Source organism: Lissotriton helveticus, chromosome 6 (genome assembly GCF_964261635.1).
Source record: "Lissotriton helveticus chromosome 6, aLisHel1.1, whole genome shotgun sequence".
NCBI classification, from domain to species: Eukaryota; Metazoa; Chordata; class Amphibia; order Caudata; family Salamandridae; genus Lissotriton; species Lissotriton helveticus.
Window position 1 is genome coordinate 155,893,618 of NC_136067.1, and position 23,706 is coordinate 155,917,323.

The following is a 23,706-nucleotide window of genomic DNA, read 5'->3' on the forward strand; positions in this document are numbered from 1 at the left end:
TGGAGTTCGTGGGGACTCATTCAAGCTTCCAAGCCCCCTCCTCTGGCTTTTCCCGAAAGTCAGGCTGCCCTCATAGATCCGAAGTAAGAGAACTGTTGAAGAAAGGGCTGAATGCTCCTTCATCTCAACAGTCTGGGGTTGTTCGCAGCATCTTCCTAATGGAAAAGAGATGAGGGCCAGCGGCCAGTATTCAACCTCAGAGAGGCAACGAATGGCTTAGTATACTGCCATTTTAAGAAGGAGACCCAGCTTCTATGGGATTCTATGCATACGGGGGAATAGCGGATTCATTTGTAACTTAAGGATGTGTATCTCACGAACCACATTTTCCTGCCTCATTGCAGATTTCTACAGTTTATTTGGGGTCTGCATCTGCCCCTTGGTGTTTCACCAAGCTACTCAAACTGGTGTTGGGGGGGGGGGGCAGGGCGGGGGACCTTTGCACCAGGGGTATATGCTTAATTATTTACCTCAACAATATTCTTCTGATGGATCAGTGCCCACGTACGCTGTTAGCCTAGCTCCAGATGGTCGATTTGCTGGAACATCTGGGATTCGTGATAAGCAAAAATATGTCCCTATTGGTTCCATCTCAAACAACATTTCTGCGGTTCGTAATCAACTCCAAAGACTCCACACTTATTCTTTGGCCAACAAGATGGCCCAGATTCGTCACAAACTCAGGAAAACCATGGCCAGGACACACTCATCACTCAGGCAATTGGAACTTCTGGTGGGGAAGCTAGCATACTCCATTCAAGCAATTTTCCCAGGCTCCCTTCATTACATGGCTCTGCAAAGGTTGAAGGCGCATCACCTTTTGGAAGGTGCAACTTATTTTACAATGGTACTGATATCCATGGAGGCCAAAGAATAGTGGTTGAACCACATGGAGGGAGGCCTGGAACAGGAGAGTAATTTTTGGTTCCAGTCAGGAGATAGTGATCAAAACCAATGCCAGCAAAACCGGAGGGGGGCCAACTGTGGCGGTGTGTCCACAGGAGGAAAGTGGTCATCCGAAGAGTAACCCATGCACATCAACTGCATGGAATTATTGTAGGCCTCCTACGCTGTGCGGTGGTGGATGCAGGACAAAGCGAGTTGCTCAGTGCTGCTAAAGACGGGCAACATCTCGCCAGTGAAGTATATCAACTGCTTAGGGGATCCGCTTTCCAGGTTGTTGGCAGAACTGGCGAAAGGAGTTTGGAACTACTACCTGGAGCAAAACATCTCTGATGGCAAAATATCTCCCGGGGAAATCCACAAGATAGTCGATTGGTACTCTCTCCACCTTCATGATCTCAGTGCATGGTAATTGCATCCAGAGGTATTCCAGGTACTGCAGAGAATATGGAGGCCATTCTTGGTGGATCTTGGGATTTTCCAATCGGTCTACCTCGGAGACAGGACATTCTGCGAGATCCATTGGGGAATCCTCATATGGTCCTGGAGGAGAAACTTCCCCTCATGTCCTGGAGGGTTACAGGTCTAGGTGGAAGGTCAGATGACTTTCGGAAGCAGCTCAGGCTCTTGTCTAAAACCTAGACGGATGGCACAAATAAACACAGGCCTGCCTGGGGGAATATGGTGCACAGGTGTGTGCAGAGGGAGGCTGATCCCCTGGCATCAGGAGTAGTATCTATTTTTGACCTAGTTAGTGATGGTATAGCTTACAGTCCAATTAATACTTTCTGCTCAGCAATATCGGCAAACCACCTGCCCATAAGAAGGTTTCCAGGTAGGGGATCACCCACTGGTATGGAAACAGATTAGGGAAGTGAGAATCAGCCCCTCCCGCTCCCCAGTACCCCATCCTTTGGGATGTTAATCTGGTCCTCAGACTGTTTTGGTCTTGGCCAAGCAATAAGTATCGCTCGAGGAAACAATTATCTAAGCTGGCCATGTTGCTGTGTTTAATTTTCTGCAAACTGGTGTCTGATGTACGTGCCCTAGACATTACAGGTAGGGTTTTCACTTCAAAGGGGGGCGGGGTGGGAGAGTATGCTACCAAATTGTATGTGGTCCACTGTCTTAATGGATATGAGGCAGTAACAGAGAAAGTTCGCCCAGCGGGGGAGCAACAACTGATTACTTTGCGTAACCTGTTCAAAGAGGTTTCGTCTCCCACCACGGCCCAGTGGGTGAGGAATGTCATGCAAGAGGCAGGTATTGACACATCAGTGTTCAGAGCACACTCAGCAAGAGGTGCTATGGTTTCCAAAGTTTTTCGCTGGAGGCTCACCACGAAGACCTAGTGAATACGGCCAAATGGTCATTTCACTCCACGCTTAAGACATTCTATTTTAAACTGGTAGTGGATATGGCTACCCTGGTGTTGAAGGATAAGTTACTTACCTGTAATCCTAGTTCTCTTCCAGGGGTATACTCCCAAGTCATAAGCAATGAATAATCCCTGCCACTGTGCGGGACCCCAGTACATATATATGTGTATGTCACAGAAGGAGTATCCTCCAAAAACATACACATACATTTATACAAATGCAGCGTATTTTACCGCAAATAAGCGAATATAGCAAAATTACACAGATTTTTAATACAAAAATAATTTTACACAAATACTGTAATAGAGAACATACAATCTAATAATGTTCCAAGACAGCCCTTTATTTTCAGAGAAAACAATAAGTAATAACAGGCAATTAGCCCATAGATGAAAAAACATCACAGTAAAAAAACGACTTGGCACCTTGCTTTTAAGACTTCCCAGCACCTGGAACACAGTGCCTTGGAACACCAGGAGCCCCCTGCTCCCATCATGCACCACAGGTGACAGTTAGGTCCGTTTTTTTTTTTTACGATGTACTAGCCTGTAGGAACCAGGATATAAAGGTGTAAACGCTATTATGCTGTCAATACTGGCCGGGGGATGAGGGAGGGTTGCTTATGATTTTGAGGAGTATACCCCTGGAAGAGAACTAGGGATTACAGGTAAGTAACTTATCCTTCTCTTCCAGGGGATACTCATCAATAGTCCTAAGCACTGAATAGAATAGCCAGCCCATACCCACTTTCCTGCGGACGAGCAACAGCATAACTACAGGAAATCTAACACCTTAAGGATGAATTATCCAAACAAATTTCTTAGCGAGGCTTGCCCAAACTAGGCATCCGCCTGTGTGACAGAGTCCAAACAGTAATGGTGAGTGAAAGTGTGTACAGATCGCCATGTGGCTGCTTTGCAAATCTCTGCAATAGGTACATTCTTAAGGAGAGCCTTGGTCGAGGCCTTTCCCCTGGTAGAATGAGCCTGTGGTTTGCCAGGAGGGCTTTGTTGGCTAATTGGTAAGACAAAGAAATACAAGACACCATCCACCTAGAGATGGACCTTTTGGAAGCTGCACAATCAGTAATTAAGGAACCATAGTTGTCCGATTTCCTCAACGCCTTGGTTTTGTCCAAGTAGAATTTCAGGACTCTCTTGAGGTCTAGTTAATCAAGGGACCTCTCTGGAGGGTTTGAAGGGTTAGGAAAGAATGTGGGCAGAGTGATGGCTGGATTAATATGGACATCAGAGACCACTTTAGGTAGGAAACTCGGATGTCTTCTAAGAACCACTCTGATAACATGAAACACGATATAAGGTCCTTTACAGCATAAAGCCTGGATCTCACTGACTCTACGAGCAGAGGTGATGGCTACTAAAAAAGCGGTCTTCCATGACAAGTGCTGTAGAGAGTCTCTGTGAATAGGCTCAAATGGAGAACCCATCAATTTAGAACTATGTTGAGCTCCCAAGGTGGTGAAGGATCAGTGGGTAGACCGGTTTTTAACCCCTCAAGAAAATCTTGAAGCACAGGAATTTGAAAAAAGGAGACAGGTATAGCTGCTTGATGGACTTTAATAGATGAAAATTGAAGGCCAGATTTGGCCAGGTACAGCAAACACAGTAAAATCACCTGCGCTTGACCCCGAACTACATCATGACCATTGTTCGTGCACCATAAGTAAAAGCGCTTCATTTAAAAGCATACAATTTTCTGGTAGAAGGTCTTTTAGCTTCATGCAGTCAGAAGACAAACATAAGTGTCCATACTGAAGGACTCTTCTAATCAGAAGTGGGGGAGATGGAATAATGATCCATTCATTTTCCGAGGAATATAGTCTAATCAAAGGAGAAAGGATCACTTGTCCTGATCAACCTTAGGTCTGCAGGATGGTGGGGGCGGGGTTTCTCGTCCCAATATTAAGACCCTCAGGCACGTGATGGGTATGGTGGTGTCTAAGCGGTATATCTTGATTCTCCGCTTATGTTTCACGTGTGTGCATAATCATTAGGTCTATTTAGGTTATGCAGCCTCCACCAGGAGGTTATTACCCAAGGTTGGTGCAGTAATGAGCCAGAGATAAAAAGACCGAAAAGCCAGGAGGACGAAAAATTTATTAGGTCTGGTTTTGGGTCTGGTAAACTCAATTGTAGTGCATCCGGTTTTACTGGTTTATGAGTTACAGTTGCACTTTGAGTAAAAAAAGGTTAAAAATTTGGTCGACATGTTTCTGCCTCAATTGCCTTTGTTCTAGGACTTACGGGCATTCATCAGGACCGTGAAATAACGTGCAAAAAAATTAAATATAGTGTTAAGTGAAGGACTTCAGGAGCCATGCCGTCAATCGTAGTAGGGATGAGAGGTTGGGGTGTGTGGACTGGGCCTGTATACCAGGGGTTGGGGCGGTATCGGGTGGTGGTGTAGGAACAGGCAGGACACTAACTCTTGGGGTCAACGAGGGTTTTATTGGTATTCCACGTTGGGTTTTTAACATGAGAGTTCTCCGTGTTCTGAACGTAAGTCTCTCCCTCGCGAACTGACTGGGTTCCGTTGTGACGTTCGGGTGTTCTTCCTTCTAGGCTGGGGGTCTCTGCCCCTCAGAGGTCTGGTCACGGTTGGGGTTGTTAGCCGTCGTCTTGGCTCCGGTGACCCAGGGAAAGGGGAGACCAACAGAAAGGCGCCGTTAGTTCAAACGTCCTCGGGGAGTACATGCACCGGGGCCCAGGTGTAGTGAGGTGGGAGAGTATGCACCAGTGATCACACAACTCTAGCACACGTCAGTGCTGGGGTGAGGGGTGGAAACAGACTGAGGGTAAACGCGGGGAAAAAGGAAACAAGAGGAGGGGGGGGGACGCAGGATCTCAAACAGGGGATCTGTACACTATGTTACACGCTTGTTCCCCACCCAAGCTGCCATACGCTGCCGTACCTGGGCAAGCCACGCTCCTCCCCCGGGAGAGTGGCACGGCGGCTCACAGGGTCGTTGGCCTCCTGGCTTTCCCTCGGCCGCTCCTCCGCTTGCTCCCAGCTGTTCTTCGGGTTCTCTGCTTCTTCCTTCGGTTCTGCCGTCTCCGGTCTCTGGTTCTCCGTCTTCACTCCTCGCCGGCACTTCGGGGGTGATGTCACACGCCATCCACATCGCTTCCTGTCTTTTGGCCAATCCGGTCTTGCTGACGTATACACTGGGCGGATCCTCCTCCTCCGTGTAGATCCACTTAAAGGAGCCGCGTTCTTCTTATTCGTGATTCTCGGACTCCGTACCCCATGGCTCTGTCTGTAAGGAAGGAGGTCGTACCGGGTCAGAACCAGGTGCCCACCAGTCTCCTGCAGCACGCAGCCTCACCCCGTTACAGGGTGGAACACCTTCCCATCGTTCTTTGACAGCAAGTCTGGTCGGCATAGTAACCTCCTGTGTGAGACTTCTGACAACTAAGAAGGTCCGGTACCACCACTGACAAGGCCATTCTGGTGCCATCAGTATCATTCTGGTCTAGGCCCTGTAAAACTTGTTGATCACTGTGGGTATCAATGGGATTGGTGGAAACGCGTAAAGCAATGTCTGAGACCATTTTATCAAAAACGCATTCCCATGTGACCCTGGTTGGTGAAACCTGGACGCGAGGACGGGGCATTTTGCATTCACCGAGTCAGCAAACAGGTCTATGTCTAGCACTCCCCAATGGTGGAAAATGTCCTGCGCGACCTCATTGTTTAACACCCAGTTGTGAGCTACGACGAAGTCCCGACTTAGGGCGTCTGCTTGGACGTTGAGTTACTGGGAGATAAATCACCACAACGGACAGATTTCTTGCGAGAAGCCACTTCCAGATGGTCTGACACTCCCGAGAGCGAGGCCTCAACCGCCCCCCCCCCTCCCACAATTATCCCCCCCTCCTCTGTTTGGTCAGATAATGAATTATTGTGATGTTGTTCGTTTGAATTAATAGGGAACACGACTGGAAGGGAGGGAACAGTGATTGGAGTGCTAGGTATACAGACCTTAGCTCTAAGAAGTTGATGTGATACCCTTGTACTGTCTCTGCCCAAAGTTCTTGCACCTGGAGAGGGCCCATATGAGTCCCACCAACCTTGGAGTGAGGCATCCGTGAATATTGTCTGAGTAGTAGGGTACTGGTGAAAGGGGACTCCCTTCATTAGATGGGATCGCTTCATCCACCATCTGATGGAATCTTTGGCCGACTGGAGGAGAACCATACGGTCCTTCCAGCGACCCGATATCTGGGCCCATTGATCTTCCAGAGATTGCAGCAGAGTAGGCATATGTAATCTGGCGTTTGGCACGATGAAGATGCATGATGTCATCGAGCCTAGTAGCGATAACACCTGTCTGACTGAGGGATGCTGAGACAGGAGAAGATTGCGGCATTTCTCACGGATTAAGGACAACCTCTCCTCCTAAGGACATGCGTTTGCCTGTGCGGTATCCAGAGAAGTACCCAGGTAGTGGATCTTTTAGGTCGGGTTGAAGATAGACTTCTTTTAGTTGACTTGCAGGCCCAGATTGTCCAGCACTTGAAGGCGGTATTCAAGATGACTCTGAAGCAGAGTGGGCGACTAGATCTTCAGAAGCCAGTCATCCAGGTAAGGATATATCAATATCCCTGGTTTGCGAAGAAAGACTGGCACTACTGCAATGCATTTTGAAAAAGCACGGGGGAGCGGATTTGAGCCCAAACGCAAGAACGTTAAACTGGAAGTGCTGGAGCGCTACACAAAACCACAGGAATTTCCGATGTTTCTTAGAAACGGGTACATGAAAGCAGGCGACCTGCAGATCTATGGAGGACATCCAGTCTCCTTGACGCAGCGGAGGGAAAATTTGGTGCAGTGCTAGCATCTGAAATTTTTCTTTGAGGGTGAAATTGTTCAAAAGCCTCAGGTCGAGTATTGGTCTGTATTCTCTGGTAAGGCCTCTTTTGTACCAGAAAATAACGAGAATAGACACCTTGCCTTCGTTGTGGAGCAGGGACTATTTCTATGGCATACTTCTGCAGAAGACTGTTCACCTCCGCTTGCAACAAGTGGTGTTTTAGGAGAAATTTTTCTCGAAGGAGCACTGATGGAGGAGGGGATTTGAATCTGAGCAAATAGCCATTCTTCACAATATTCAGTACCCATTTGTCTTTTGTTATTTTCTTCCACTCGTCCAGGTGTTTTCCTGGCTGCCACCATGACTGAATCTGGAGGGTCCGATCTTAGAAAAATGGGTCCTGATACGGGGCCTTGTACTTCTTGGAAATACGTGATGGAGCGGAGCCTACTGTAGCTGGAGTCAGGAAAGTCTGCATTGCTGGCTTTAGCAGACCTGGGACCAATGGAAGCAGAGGCCTCGCCAAGGATCTGTGGTGCAGGGTTTCAAATATGACTGAAGATACCACTGGTGCGACATATCAATGTTCAGTTTGCTGGCACCCTGGCATAGAACCTCATTAAAAGTCCCTATATCATCGATCAGGGACACTGTCTGGAGGTGTCGCAGAGTATTGGTGAATAGTCTCTTATAGAAGATCTTGAGGACGTGGACCATGAAGGGGACCTCCGCCTTCTTTTTGGAGTGGGAGAAGGATGAGATCCAGATCGTCCCCATGTCCTGGATCGTGAGTGTTGAGCCGATGGAGACCTGGCTCTCCTCGAGGACCTGCGTGGAGAAGCCCTTGTGAATGCAGTAGGAGGGGGCCTAGCCGAGACCCTGGAGGGAGAGTACGTTTGGAAGAAATCCAAGCCCAGACTTCTCTGAGGAACCTTCCAGTGTTGCACACACTCTAGCCATCTAGGGGAAAGATTGGCAGGAGGAGTCTGCTCTCCCGGAACAGGATATTCCTCTGGTGTTATCTGCACAAATATGAATGCCAGACGAAGAGGACACTTCCCTCGATGTCGACCGCTAGGACCTCATTGTGGACCTTGGAGGACGGGCGAAGTACTCCAATGCATGCCACGGGATGAGAAACTAATAAGAGCGACGATTTCTTATTGCCCTAGAAACGTTGGGGATATACCCTCATGTGCGGAACCATCCGCCGCGTTGCCATCTGTAGGTGCGAGAGGACCGAGAGGGAGTGCGATGCACCGAGAAAATAAATCCCGGCAAGTGCGTTGAGCCCCCGAAAAACATCAGCCGCTAAGCGCAGTTATGCAGAACGCAACAATGTACAGGTACACCTTTTTCCATCACTCCGGGATAGCACCAAGGTTGCACGAGTAAAGAATGCGCTTGCCCGCATGTACCTTATGTGACAGAGGATAAAATAACAACGTGCCAGCTCACTCTGTGCAAGCACTATGGGACACCACTGAGGCGACACGAGTAGTGAAAGCGCTTGCCCGAAGGCACCCTATGCGACTTACATCACATTTGCGGGTCATCACACTAACTAGTTAACCACCGACCACCAATAGTCCCCCATTTTTACGTCAGCAATTGGACAGTCAGTAATCCACTTTACAAAATATTAACTAAAGTATACCAACATGGTGCTGGATACACAAGTGATAATTCCAGCTTATTATTCTTTCCAGCCTACCAACCCTTCTGAATGTATCCTAAAGAAGTTCCGCACCCTGCTACAACCGGAGAAAATTAAAATTGGTATGCAATGCTCCCGTTTACCAAATTCACTTTTTTGCAACCAATACACCTAAAAATAGTGTTTCACTAGCTCCTGTTTTTTAACCACACAGGTATCGCAGGTCCTCCTTGAAAAAGATTTACCCTGATGAAGACCTTCGTTATAAGAAGTGCCACCCGGAAGGTCGAAACGCATTGGTTATAAACTTTTGGGAGGTTTGATCAAGAACCTAGTATACATTTGGTCCTGAACTTGGACATAATAGAGCCTACTGTGTACGGCCCTATACCTAGGTTTGAGATAGAGGTGCGACCTCCCATTGGCGTAAACACTAGTGTACCTTGAGGACATAAATGAAAGTAGTCCCTGTACTTTGTTCATTAAGAAACTAGTAGGACTATCCTTTGTCTGGTGAAATGTACAGTTTCTGGTGCTTTGTAGTACTAATATGTTTTATGTTTGTAAATTGTACAGATGTTTGTTTATTCAAAATATTGTTCATACATAAAAAGTGTTTTTTTTATCACAATTCATACAAAAAATGAGGCAAGAAGGTAATTGTCTAGTTTGTCGTGTGAAGGGCGAATGTGTTTTCGGAAAAGCCACAAAAAAGTCATTTATTTATAATTCAGGGATAAATAAAAAATACTATTGGAGAAAAAGAAAGTTTGGATCTATGGGGTCAGAGGTAGCTTGTTTTTGCACAGACCTTGGTCTTTCTGGCACTTGTCCTGAAGGACTTTTCTACCTAGATGTCAAACGATGTGTCATCTTAGACGTTGACCGCTTCTGCGGCGAGACATTCGGGTACTCATGTTCAGGTGAAGACGCTCTAGACGCCGGCCTCCCCGATGTAGAGTGTCTATAGAACTGTGATGGAGTCCTTGATGTTGACAACCTGAAGGCTTGCAGCGGTGTCTTCGGCGTCAGCCTCCTCAATGTCTATCGTCTACGGGACTGTGATGGAGTCCTTGACGTTGACCGCCTGTGGGTTTGCGGCTGTGTCTTCAACGTCTATCCTCTCGAAGCAGACTGTCATGACGGCGGCAATCTAGATGCTGACTGGTGTCTCGACGTCAACAGATGCTTTGACGTCCACCTCGACTTGGATGTTGACTTAAGTCTCCCGGCACCAACGTACTTGGAGCCCGAAGTAGTGTGCCTCGACATCGACTTACATTTTGGCGACAGAAGCTCTCGTCGTTTCGACGGCAATCTGTCCCTAGACGTCGTTGCAGGCCTTGCTTGCTTTTCCGACGTCTATCTCGGCACCGATGGCGAACAATCAGGAATTTGCTTCCTTTTTGATGCTGGGGAAGCCGATCAACGCCGTTTTTCGTGTCTTTTCAGAGAGGAGGGCTCTTTGAAGGCAATATCGCTCTCAAGGCCACTTTTAGAAGGTCATTTTCCTCTCTCCAGCAGAGCATGTAGTCTTATCTTCTCCCTGTCACGCAGAGTTGTTCTGGAGAATTGCTGGCAGTAATAACATTTTTATGGATTGTGTGAACATGGCAAACACACAATAGAAACAGAGTGGGTCAGATTTTGCCATTTTCTTCCCACAGAAAGGACATTTGTTAAATAAAGATGGCATTTCTGACTAAAATAGCTCTACATTTTTTCAGAAAATGACAGAAGAAATTATCAGCAGTCACAAATGTCAAGTAGAGATGAAATAAACCAATTTCTGACTAGAATAGATGAAAAATTGATGAGCTCAATGCTCCAGGATCCTCACGGAAGGAGCCAGAAAAGAGAACTGACCCAACCATCACCTGTGGTGCAGGATGGGAGTACGGGGCTCCTGGAGGTCTTAAAGGCATGGTGTTCCAGGTGCTGGGAAGTCTTAAAGGCAAGGTGCCATGTTTTTTGTACTGTGATGTTTTTTCATCTATACAGCCTATGGGCTAACTGCCTGCTATTACTTATTGTTTTCTCTGAAAATAAAGGGCTGTCTTGGAACATTATTAGAGTGCATGTTCTCTATTAGAGTATTTATATGTAAAATTATTTTCTAAGCGAGATATCCATGTAGGAATATTAACAAAAAGGGTTTTTAGAAGTCATGGAAATCGCTAGGCGCTCTGCTTAATGGTCGCAAATGGGTAAGTAGAAACTAAATCTGTATGGTGCAACTAGGTGAGGGGATAAGCCCTGTAACCCCTCGATTGAGTGTGGGTAAAACCCTCAATGTAACAAAATGACAACCTAGGCACACAATAGTAGGTAAACAGTATGTGAGTAAGTACAAAAAATACAGCGTAGTGGTTATAAAAGAGAAATATCTTCAAATGTGTTTAATAATGTTCGGTCTTAATTTTTCTTCAGTTTAGAGCCAACGAACAGAAGAAAACCGGCAGACGTGTTTCGTCGCATTTGGAAAATAATTCCGCGACTTCCCCAGGGCTGGGAAGGATACAAGGGAAAGAGATGATCCATATATCATGGCTCAAATCAATTCATTTTAAACCGAAGCTGATTGAGTCTGAACAAAAGCAGTTCAGTTAGTGGAAACAAACACCAACATACTTTGACACAAACATGAAAAAAATAATACTGAATGTATGCAGCAAGTGCTGATGTCAGTGGTTCCTAAAACACTACCTGAAACACACAAGTGCTTGTCACACCAGACGACACAATTTTAAAACCCCTTCTTGGTTACCTTTAACCCTTAGATACCATTTTAGCAACCAGGGTCTACCTGATTGTTTTAGCCAAGCCGGGTTGGAATTATCACCGGCTGAGGGCTAAGCTCATCGTTACTTTCTTCTTTCAATTTTTTATCACTTTGCTTTACTCTACCTTCTCTTTTTCTCTTCTCTCCGGCTCCATCTTATGCACACTCTCCTTGTGAACTGGTCTGTTAAGGACCTGCCTCATGTTTTGGCCCTTCGCTTTTGTGAGGTTTACTTCCAGGGCATTTTCTTCACTACCTTCTCCCCCTCTTTTCCAATTCCTCTTACAGATGACCAAGAGACTCATCTTCTGTATACAGGTGCAATGGTTTACCCTGACTCTTACTATTTTAATGACCTATCTTCCGTACATTTCACGTAACATCTGAAGATATTTCTCTCTTTTATAACCACCACGCTGTATTTCTTGTACTTACTCACATACTGTTTACCTACTATTATGTGTGCCTAGGTTGTCGTTTTGTAGGAAATCCATGTACTTTTGGCATATTAGCCTATTTGAGGTATAATAGGCTGCATTTGCATATGAAAAACTAGAAGTAAAATCAATGCAGTACCTAAGATAAAGGTTACTAAACATTCAATCGGTGAGTCTCCTGAGCTCATCCTTCATCCCCCCGTGCCCGTAAGGAACCAAGATACTCAGAATCTAAACTCCAGTAACCTTCTACCAGCCATTTCCAAAGCATTACTGGAGAATATTGGGCACCTCATAGAAAACGCACTCTCCAAATTCAAGTACATTCATGAGACAGTACTCTCACTACAGAACACAAAAATTACACAAAAACTACACCAATGCCTATCAAACAAACATCATCGACCTAGCAAAACTTCCTAGTTACCTAACGGATGTGGAAACACAAGAATTACTGCAATCCTATGAGTCTGCTCAGACCACATCTAACCCATGTAACAAGATCATTGAAAATGCAATCAGCTCAGTCCCAATCAACTCCTTCAGAAAGGTCAGGTCTAGCGACAGAAAATTAAATACGAATAACATGAAGCATATAACGCTAACCACCTCGAATCAAGACACCGCCCGGGATTCTTAAACAGATCAAGGGACTACTAATCAACTGCCGCTCAGCAGTGCAAAACGCGTCCGACATCGCTGAACTTATCCTGAGTCAGGAGATCGACGTTGCGATCCTAACTGAAACATGGCTCAATTAATCTTCCTCGCCATGTTTGGATCTATTGGTGCCCCCCAACTATTTCACTGTGAGGCATGACAGGCTAAAAAGAATAGGAGGGGGTATTGCAGTCATTCACTGCTCGGAGCTCTTGGTTACTCCACTGTCGGTCGACCCCCTCAGCTTATGTGAATACCTCGCACTCTCCATAGTTAATACCGAGAAACAGCAATGCACGATCCATGCATTCTATCACCCACCAGGCAAGGATGAACCTTTTATAAACCACTTAATGGAGATCACAGCAAACTCCTCCACACACTGCAATGATATAATCCTAGGAGACTTCAACTTACGCTGGAATAATCCTAATGACTGCCAGGTAAATATCAAAGACTTCCTAGCAGATCAAAACCTAGTACAAGCCTGCACGCTCCCAACACACGTGAAAAGCTCCACGCTAGACTGGATCATATCCAAAGATAAAGCTGTGATTTTAACCTCAATCATGCCTTGTGACTTGTCACATAATAACCTTCTAAATTCCTAGAGTATAAAAGAAGAAACCTACTTAAATCAATCAAACCCAAACATTGGGTAAGGACCGAAAAGAACGTGGACAATGAGAAGTTTGCCTCGTTAGGCAGGAGGGATCTTCCCCCTCCCAGAAATTTGACAAACGCCAGCGAACTCACAGAGCACTACAATGCGAAGACGTCCGAGATAATCTACAATATAGCACCGTTAAAACTAAAAAGAATGTCGGACAAAGGTAAAAATCCCTGGTTCAGCGGAACACTAAATGAAGAAAAACTTAAATTCAGACTAGCAGAGTGGAAGTGGACAACTGCCATCATCCCCACAACTAAACCTGCTAAGAAAAAACAGAAACGCATACAATAAAAATATTCTGAAGTCCAAAAAAGAATTCTTCAGAACGTAATTGGAGAACGCGATAAACAGATCTCGGAAACTCTGAATTGGTTAAACAGCAGTCACACAAAACTTCCAAATCAGCACTGGAATCAACAAAATCTCAAATTAGCTGTGAAGAATTTGCAAACTTCTTTACATCCAAGGCCACGTCTTTGGAATGGGAGCTTAAGACATTAGCATCTTCTGGGAGGCTTCACGACCAAGTGTTTCATCAAAGCCCAATCATTTTATGCCCAAAAACAAAGCTCCATGGTCCACTATTATTCTATATGACCAAAACGGCATCCTTAAAACCTTATCGGCCATTAAGCCTATCACTACAACGATCCATTCCCGGCAAAAATTGTGCCACTCATTGACCAGGAAATCATCCCTAGCTGGACATCGATAGTCCATGCTTCTCTGTCTCAAGGCACTTTCCCCGACTGTCTAAAAATGGGATAGGTCATTCCCATCATAAAACAAGCATTTACAATGCAATGGTCTCGGCATTATTAAAGGTAGAGCTATTGGCATTGCTCATGACATTTTTTTTTAAAACAAATAAATAGTATTGTCATTTACAATGGCAATAGGTGAGCATTAGAGAGTACTAGAGAGTATTCGCGACACAGAGCCACACACACAGACAGAGCCGTGCACACACACACACACACACACACACACACACACACAGACAGAGACAGAGCCGTGCACACACACACACACAGACAGAGCCGTGCACACACACACAGACAGAGCCGTGCACACACACACACACAGACAGAGCCGTGCACACACACACAGACAGAGCCGTGCACACACACACACACAGACAGAGCCGTGCACACACACAGAGCCGTGCACACACACACACACAGACAGAGCCGTGCACACACACAGAGCCGTGCACACACACAGAGCCGTGCACACACACACACACACACACACACACAGACAGAGCCGTGCACACACACACACACACACACACAGACAGAGCCGTGCACACACACACAGACAGAGCCACACACACACAGAGCCACACACACACAGACAGAGCCACACACACACAGACAGAGCCACACACACAGACAGAGCCACACACACAGACAGAGCCACACACACAGACAGAGCCACACACACAGACAGAGCCACACACACAGACAGAGCCACACACACAGACAGAGCCACACACACAGACAGAGCCACACACACAGACAGAGCCACACACACAGACAGAGCCACACACACAGACAGAGCCACACACACAGACAGAGCCACACACACAGACAGAGCCACACACACAGACAGAGCCACACACACAGACAGAGCCACGGGAGGGGGTGGGTTTGCCGGGCAGCGATGGGGTTAAGGCATATTACATTTTTCTCTGTGATCATAGTTACTGCTTGATTTGTCATAAATGAATAAGCATTGCTAATATAGGGTCACACAACCCCAACCCTACCTGGTATGCCTGATTGGATGAAGCATTTGGTGGCACTGGTAAAATGGTCAGCCAGTAGAGAAAGTTGTGCCAAGCATAGAAGTTTATATGAAGGAAGTACAACAAACTATCTCGCAGGAAGGAAATACTACACACAAATCTTCTATTTCAGTGAGGATAGCAAAGTGAATGTGAAACGACTGCCTGTAAGTGAAAATACCTAATAAACTGATGCCTTTACTCTTACAGAGAAAAAGGTGGTCTCCTTTATTGGCATGTTGGTGTGTGTCAGCCTCGGAGGTATCACCACTATGCTTCGCAGGAATTAAAGTGTTGTGCACTGCAAGTGTCAGGCTACAGACGAACCGTACCCCCACCTCCTTCCTGTTTATAGGGTTGTAGCCCACATTTGGTAAGAGTCTTTACAGTGCTTAATTTGAGCCGGTGGTTTGCGGTGCTCAGCACCAGAACTTAAATGTCGGCACCAGCACTTATGAAAGTCTGTCACATGGTGGCAGTGTGTGTCTTATTAGGGATGAGCACAACAACAGCTGTTTATTAACAGACTATATATTAACAGTGACTATAACCAGCCACCCAAGCCATTCTCGTAGCTTTGGTGTCCTAGAATAGTATGAATTGTCACACTTGTTAGAGTGTTATGGTTAGTAGTTAAGTTGGTATTGTCATTGCCAGCACTGGCAGGGGCAACGGATGGGGCAAGCTGCAGTGGCCTCCTGACAATGGCCCTGGCACTTTTTTTTCCTCACTAATTAAACAAGGAGTCTTTAATATGTGAGGAGGAGGCCTTTGAAGAGGCAAGGGACCCTCTGGGTGGGTGAGGGCTTTCGTACTCTTAAAATTACACAAAGAACCACCAAGCATATCTGCCTAATAGGAACTGGAGAAACATTCAAATATTCATAGAAGTAGTTTTAGGTACTTCCATCCTGTGGTTATGTTACAACCACGTTAAGTCTGTAATGAAGTGCTACCAGTAACTGCTTATCAAACGAAAATGTACCTCTCAAAAATGTGCGCTGTAGCATATGATATTTTGCACAGCTGTACCAAAAATGACCACTGTAGTATCTTCTTGCCTTGCCAACCACAGTGCTGTCTGCCATGGATTCCCCTCAGGCTCCGCTACAACGCCACACCAGTGCAATCCTCTGACCCCAGTATAACAACTTCAGCTGAACAGGTGGCCCTCTATGCCAACAACCGACGCTGGCGCGTTTAAGACGAGGATGTTTTCTAAAACTTTGCAGACCTGAGAAAGGCATCAGTATAATATATAACAATTGATACCATAACTCACAGGACCCCCACGTATCCACAAATGCAGCGCATTCCCACAGCCTAAACTCCTGGAGTCGGAACATTGTGGGAATATTCCCAGTCCAGAAACAGCCTGGCAGATGACATCTTGAACTAGACTGTGAGACGAGGAGGGTTACCACCTTTCATTCACAGTGTGACGCTTGCCCTCCACAGGACAGAGGGCACATACGCGCTTAAGTGGCGGAAAAGCTTGCTTTTAACGCTTCAAGCGCACGGTATATTTCTCGCTGGAGCTGTAAAACTAGAAAGAGAGACACACGTTGGATACCGAGTGTTTAGAAAAACAACAAATTCTGAAATTGCGTCAAAGCAAAGAATATTTAAAACTGGATTCATGGGGTGTCAGGTGGCAAGCCGACACCGAGTGTCAAAGCCCCAATAACAATCTAGTAAGCATCCACAAAAGGTGACTGTAAATAGATAAAACACACAATCAGCAGAGTAAAGGGCTCAGCAAGATATGCTGTTGATTCTGTTAATGATAAGGATTTTTTTTTTAAGGGCGTGTATGCTAGAGCTCCGTATGCGAAAATAAGCATCTATACCGCCGGTCAGAAAAATGACGACGCGAGGTAGCTACCACTCGCATCAGGCGGTGTCGACCGGCAGTGCTCACTCAAAAAACAAGCTCACGCGCCGTGCGCTGGTATGCAGACTCCCCCTGCATTCCAGCAGGCGCGCGTCGCGATCCGGGCTGCATTAGCACTGTGGAGACAAGACCTGGCCGCGCGCACAACGTTATCCTATGGGGAAACGCTGCACGCGGCCAGGTCTTGTCTCACTTCGGTGTTCTCAGACTGCTGAGACGCCGACAATAGTCCTCTGGCGAGAACGCGCTTTTAGCACGTTATAGCCGAGACCTACAAAACGACAATCCCGCTGAACCTAGCAATTTTCGGCCAGTATCCAAAATTCTCCTATTAGCCAAAGAGATAGAAAAATGTGTTCAGCAACAAGTAAGCCAGCACATATCAGCACATATCTAAATTCCAACTACTAGACAATTGCCAATCAGGATTTAGACCAAATCATAACGACGCACTACTCACTCTGGACCAGAACAAAGCATGTCTTAATCCTTCTTGATTTATCATCTGCGTTCGACACAGTTAACCACGAAATGTTGCTAGAACTTTTGGAGAACAGGATTGGTCTTTCGGGGAACGTTATTGAATGGTTCAAGTTCTACTTGAGGAACAGATCACAAAGATTTCAGGTAAACAATAACCTGTCAACATCATTCTCTATTCAGATAGGGGTCCCACAAGGTTCAACCCTCTCCCCTTCACTTTTCAACATATATGTGGAACCACTAACAGATATATTTCACTGTGCCAAACATCCTTTTCCACATGTATGCTGACGACACTCAGATGTACATTAAGATTTCCTCTTTGGAGGAGATCAGAACAATGAACAAGGCTTTAAGGGCGGCGAGACAGTGGTTAACAAGCAATCAGCTTAAACAAAATGCAAAAAAACAAATTCCTCCTAATTTCCCCTGCAAAAAGCCTGCCCATTATAAAAGAATGGACCAATTTGATCACCGAACTGAACTGCACCCCTATCATCGTAGATTCAACCAAATCTCTAGAAATCACTGTAGACCAAAGCCTGAACAAGCAATCACACATCAAATCGTTAGCTAAAAACGCTAGATTACACCTGAGCTATATTAAGAAATTGAAACCATTCATCGAAGCGGCAGATCTCAACATGGCAGTTCAGGCATTAGTAATCTCAAGGATCGAATACGGATGCACAACACTTTCTTGGCTCATAACCGGTTCAAATAAACTCAACCATATCTCTCCTCACTTGAAAGCGCTAAATTGGCTACCTTATGAAGCCAGATTTCAGCTCAAACTGGCGTGTATAACACACAAAGCTCAACACTTCCAGTCACCAAGAAACTGGAGATTTCGGGGGGTGGGTGGTTGGTTTGGGGGGTGGGGAGAACCAGACAATCCAGGAGCACCAGAGATCAAGAGCTGATGCCAACGATTTTCAGCAAAAAACACAAAAAAAACTTATGACGGAGCGTTCTCTGGTGCTGCACCGAGAATATGGAATTCGCTATCTCCAGACATCAGAAGGTTACCAAACCACGCAAGATTCAAGAAAGAAACCAAGATCTTTCTAATGAGAAAATACCTACTGTAACCATGACAGAACTTCCACATAAGACTCGCCTAAATCCGCTTGCCTAAAGTCACTAGCGCTATCTGCGCAGAACTATAATGTCATAACAGGTTCCTGTTTCCACTGATATGATAGGGCTCCTTGAGTCTCACACTGTAAATATGCTAAAATATTTATCAAGAGAAGGGGCTGTGACAACTTTGAATTGTACCGTAATATGTCAATCACTATTCAGAATTTTGTTTCCCCTGACGACATGGTTCCTATAGTCTTACTTACTGTGAATGTGTTCTAGTATTTATCAAGAGAAGTGGCTATGACAGTTTTGAATTTTACTTTAATATGTCAATTGCTACACAGAATATTGCACTGAAAATGTTATGTCCTGTACTGTGAAGCGCTCAGATACCAGACGGGGTCTAGTTTGCGCTATACAAAACACTCAATAAAAAAAATTTATAATAATAAATAATATGTATACATGTATATGTGTGTGCTGTGGAGGAACTCCTTACTTTTTTGCTCAAACATACATTTATATATGTATTTTTGTACATGCTCTGGCACGTGGGCGGGGATTATTCAGTGCTTATGACTATTGAGGATTATCTCCTGAAAGAGAACAAGTTTTCAACCAGCATAGTCCTCGCCTCCGTTCTAGATATAGAATATAAAATTGCCTAGCTATCATAATGGAATGTTTCAATTCTGTTCAGGAAACTGAGGCAAGGATTATTCCCACCCAATCAAGGCTGATTGTTCCCTCCCTGGAGTTTTTGCAGAAATGTGAAATACAGGAGTTTAAGGATAAGTATCTGAGAAAAGGTTCAATAGTTTGTAATGTACTACAATGTTTTCTGTACATGAGATACAGCGCATTACTTATGATAATGTTTTCAGGGGATTTGAGCATGATCTTACGAATAGGTGTGAAAGGTTATTACAAGTTTGGTTTCATGTTTTAGGGAATGACTCCTCTAAGCAGGAAAGAGCCAATGCTGGACAGAATGTTTCCAACTGGATGCAGGTCTCGCACGAAGAAAGAGGGGACAAGAACATAGATGACGGACTATATTGCATGAACTGTGCATGGATTAGTTCTGAGTTTTCTCTTTCCCTAATGGTTTTCTGGGAAAGGTAGTTTTTTCAAAGGCTGCTGTCGAATAAAGAGTGAAGAAACATACGCACAATCCTCGCCTGTGGGTCGTTAAATAGAATTGAAACTTTCCGTTACCATAGCTAGGAAGTTTTATATTACCGGTAACTGTACCCTCCACTTTAGTGATACTCCTAAACACTGAACAGAACAGTAAGCCCATCCCTACTAAGGGTGGTGAAAAGAAGAACAGAAAAACAGATTAAGCAAATAAATCTTTAACAGAGACCTGCCTTCACTTGGGCCTAAGCTCTAAGATTTGATTAAGAAATTCCTTGGAAATATATGCACAGACCTCCAAGGTAGCTTCCTTACAAATCTCAGAAAAGTGGCTATCCCTCAATAATATGGTAGTTGCAACTTTACCTCAAGCTAAGTGAGCTTTTGGTCTACCAGAAGAAGTCTTATTAGCTATTTCATGACATATTATATGACAGACCATAAACCAAGAAATAGACTGCTTTGACAAATGTTTGGTGTTTCTCACATCTTTCTCCTTATTTAAATAAAACGGAAGTAATTTCATGCAATCTAGTGCGTGGAGATATCCTTCAGCCAGGGAAGTCATGAATGGGCACTTGACTTCTTCTGAAATATCGAAGGAGCTCAGAAGCCAGGCTGCCAAATTCAATGATGGGAGGCTGCTTATGAAGGAGATCCGCCCTGCATGGCACTATGCTGTTTGGACCTTCAAATAGATGAAGGCTGGTTAACCACCACTGCCATGGCCACTCATGTTGTTAGGGTCAGCAAGGTACTCAAGTACAAAAATTCACCAATGACTACTCGCATCAGAAGAAAGGCATAAAGAAATCTCCTTGACATGTCAATCCAGAGACCATTCACATTTGTCCCTGGTTGTTCGTATCTGGAGGGAAGTCTGGCACCTTTTGTTGCTCGTGACCGAGGAAAACACCATCTGCAGAGATTTTGCGTAGAGCAGTACAATTTAAAAATCCACTTGTGGTTTTCTTTTAAGATTCAGTGGAGTAAGTATGCATGAACAATCTGAACACATGAGGAAGAGGTGTGGGTTGGGGGGCAGGGTGAGATGTACTGCAATAACTCAGGTTCTGGCTATGAGCCACATCCAGATCAACTGCACTTCTTTTGGCAGTCCTTTGGAATGTGCCCCCCCCCCTCCAACGCAGACTCCAACCCCCACTTGCTTGTTAAAGTAGTGCAGACTGTAATGCTTTCCATTTCAATAGGAAGGAAGTTTGTCCTGTAGGCTGAAAGTAATGTTATATGGGCTAGATTCACAGTTTTCAGTTCCTGGGACTGATGTGAGATCACATCTCTAAGCAAAAAAAAATTAACTTGAATCTGAAAACGGTCAACATGTGCACCCCAACCAATTAGGAAGGCATCACAAATATTTGACGTGTGACATCTTGATGAAAATCCACTCTACCGAGGAGATTTTGGCTACCACCACCACTGGACGGACCAGGCCGCGTGAGGTGAGAAGTCAGATCTCCCATTGGTCAGAATATTGGCCCCACTGGTCCTCCAAACGCTGTTCCAATGGACTCATGTAAAGGAGAGCATGTGGAACCAGGAGAATGCAAGATGCCATTCAACTCAGTAGAGATTAAATCCACCTTCATATAGTATTGACAAAATACACACTTGATAACCAAGAAGGTATGCAATACACAAAAGCTCGAAAAACATGCTAAATTAGACAACAGCCACAGGGAAGATGCAATCTCGGGGACTTGGTTGTGCCTTTTTTTGCCACATGAAAGACACTTCACAGAGACTGTAATTAGTGAAGAGGATACATGTTTTCGGTCAGAATACAGAAAAATATTAGCCACCAATGGACATTAAGTGAAATGCTTTTATAGTGGCTTTGGAAATAAAGTGAAAAATGTCTGAGCTCAGTGCTTCAGAAACCAGCCACCAGGAGACAGAAAATACTAAAATAAGAACTAGAGCAACTGTCACTGAAATGGCATCATGGAATTCTGACAGATTGGATTTCTTTAAAGGTGCAGTGTCCAGTCCAGGGAGGACCTGGCTTGGCAGTTCGGGCTGGACTGTTCCCATGAGGCACAGGGTCAGACTGATTTGCATATAGCCATGTCTGAACTGGGGTGGCAGAGTGGGCTAAAGAACGGTGATGGATCAAACCCAGATCTTTTGACTGGGTGTGAGCGTTTGATTGGTTCAGATGCTCCGTCCATCACCACCCCCTTTTGTACCGCTTTGGCCGCCATAAGTGTGGCAGGGTAAGCTCAGACGTGAGTCCCTTGCTCACTTTGCCACTGGATTCAAGCAAGCCGGCTGAAGACGGCTGTAATGCCAGAAACCGGTCCTCGGAAGCTTGTTTCCGGTCCAGGGAAGGCATGGCTTGGCAGTTCGGGCTGGACTGTTCCCATGAGGCACAGGGTCAGACTGATTTGCATATAGCCATGTCTGAACTGAGGTGGCAGAGTGGGCTAAAGAACGGTGATGGATCAAATCCAGATCTTTTGACTGGGTGTGAGTGTTTGATTGGTTCAGATGCTCCGTCCATCACCACCCCCTTTTGTACCGCTTTGGCATGGACATGGTACAAAGAGAAACTGATGACGTCCAAACAAGTTACACCAACATGTCAATGTGGTTATTAGGCATTTGTAAAGCGCAGCTATCTCCCAACAGGCATCTTGGTGCTATTAACTTGCCAGCATGAGAGAGCCATGACTGTTACAGGTAACACGGAGTCTAGCTGATTTAAATTCTCTATTTCCATGGGAAGAGCCAAGTTTTTAGTTTCTTTCTGAAGCTCAACAAGTTGGCATTGATTTTCAAGGGGAGTGGGAGATCATTCCATAGTTGAGCACCTTTGACCTGGAAGGATCTGCCTCCAAGTCGTATCCTTTTAAAAGAAGGGACAGATATTAAGCCCGCATGGGATGAGCTTAAGGTTCGTACAGGCTTATAGAGCTCAACTTTCTGTTGAAGTGCTTTGGATTACCTGCCATTTATGGCCCTATGTAGTATGCATAAGGCTCTAAAGATGCACCTTTCTTTTTACAGGTAGCCAGTGAAGTTTCTGTAGTGTCTCCGTTACAGAGTCCCACCTTCCTTTGTTTAGTGAAAGCTTGATAGCTAAAACCTGGATTCTCTGGAGCCGTATGAACAGATACACTGGGCTACTTAGTAGCAGGGAGTTAGAAGCTGATTTGCAAATTCAAAGTGGTCATCATGATCACATATTGAGCTGGAGGACTTCTGGTCACAAAGACTTGCAGTCCTAGGTGCCCAAAGAGTTAGTTGAGTACTCAGAAAGTAGTGCTAATCTTCTGAGCTTGCATGCAAAACAGAAGATGTATGGGGCAATGCTGGCCGGGTGATGGGAGCTGTTGCCATGGTATAAATTCCAACACACTCTCTTGGGAGCATCAGTGTTGCAATAGACCATCAGTTGAACAAATTGGCTACAATAGTGTATGGATGGAAGCCCTTGGGGTTGCTGGTATCTTATTAAGGAACCATACTTGGCTCACAAGTAGACCACTCATCTGGGGTAAAGCAGGAATGAGGGCCTGGAAGTGTGCCAAAAAGTATTTACATGGAGCTAGGCTCAATTACGCATTACAAAGCTCCAGAGTCACTGCAATGGGTCTAAACCGAGAACTCTATTTACACCAACAGCGGGCGATGGACTGGACTGCTCAGCGTAACAAAAGGGAGTAGTTGAATTGACACTTCAGTGCAGCAATCGTTCAGTTCCGCATATATACCTGGAGCAGGACTCACATTGACTGTACAGCAGACTAGAAATACGGTTTATGTTAAAAAGGATCCTCTTTTCCTAGGCGCTTCACACATTTCCTGGGCTATAACAGGATCCAAACAATTTCACCTTCTCTGTGGTAGCGCGCATACTGCATGAGAAGGAGTGGTCAACAAGGGAAGGGTCACGGGTGGGATGTTTAACACCTTACTCAATATTCCTAGATGAAACTCAAAATCTATTCAGGGATTGGAGTACC

At 45.3% G+C, this 23,706-nt stretch overlaps 1 protein-coding gene across 3 annotated transcripts in view; it reads right to left on the reverse strand.

Annotated features, from left to right (window-relative positions):
• ENAH (ENAH actin regulator) overlaps positions 1–23,706 on the reverse strand; it is a 681,857-nt gene that overhangs the window by 92,743 nt on the left and 565,408 nt on the right. The window lies entirely within an intron of this gene.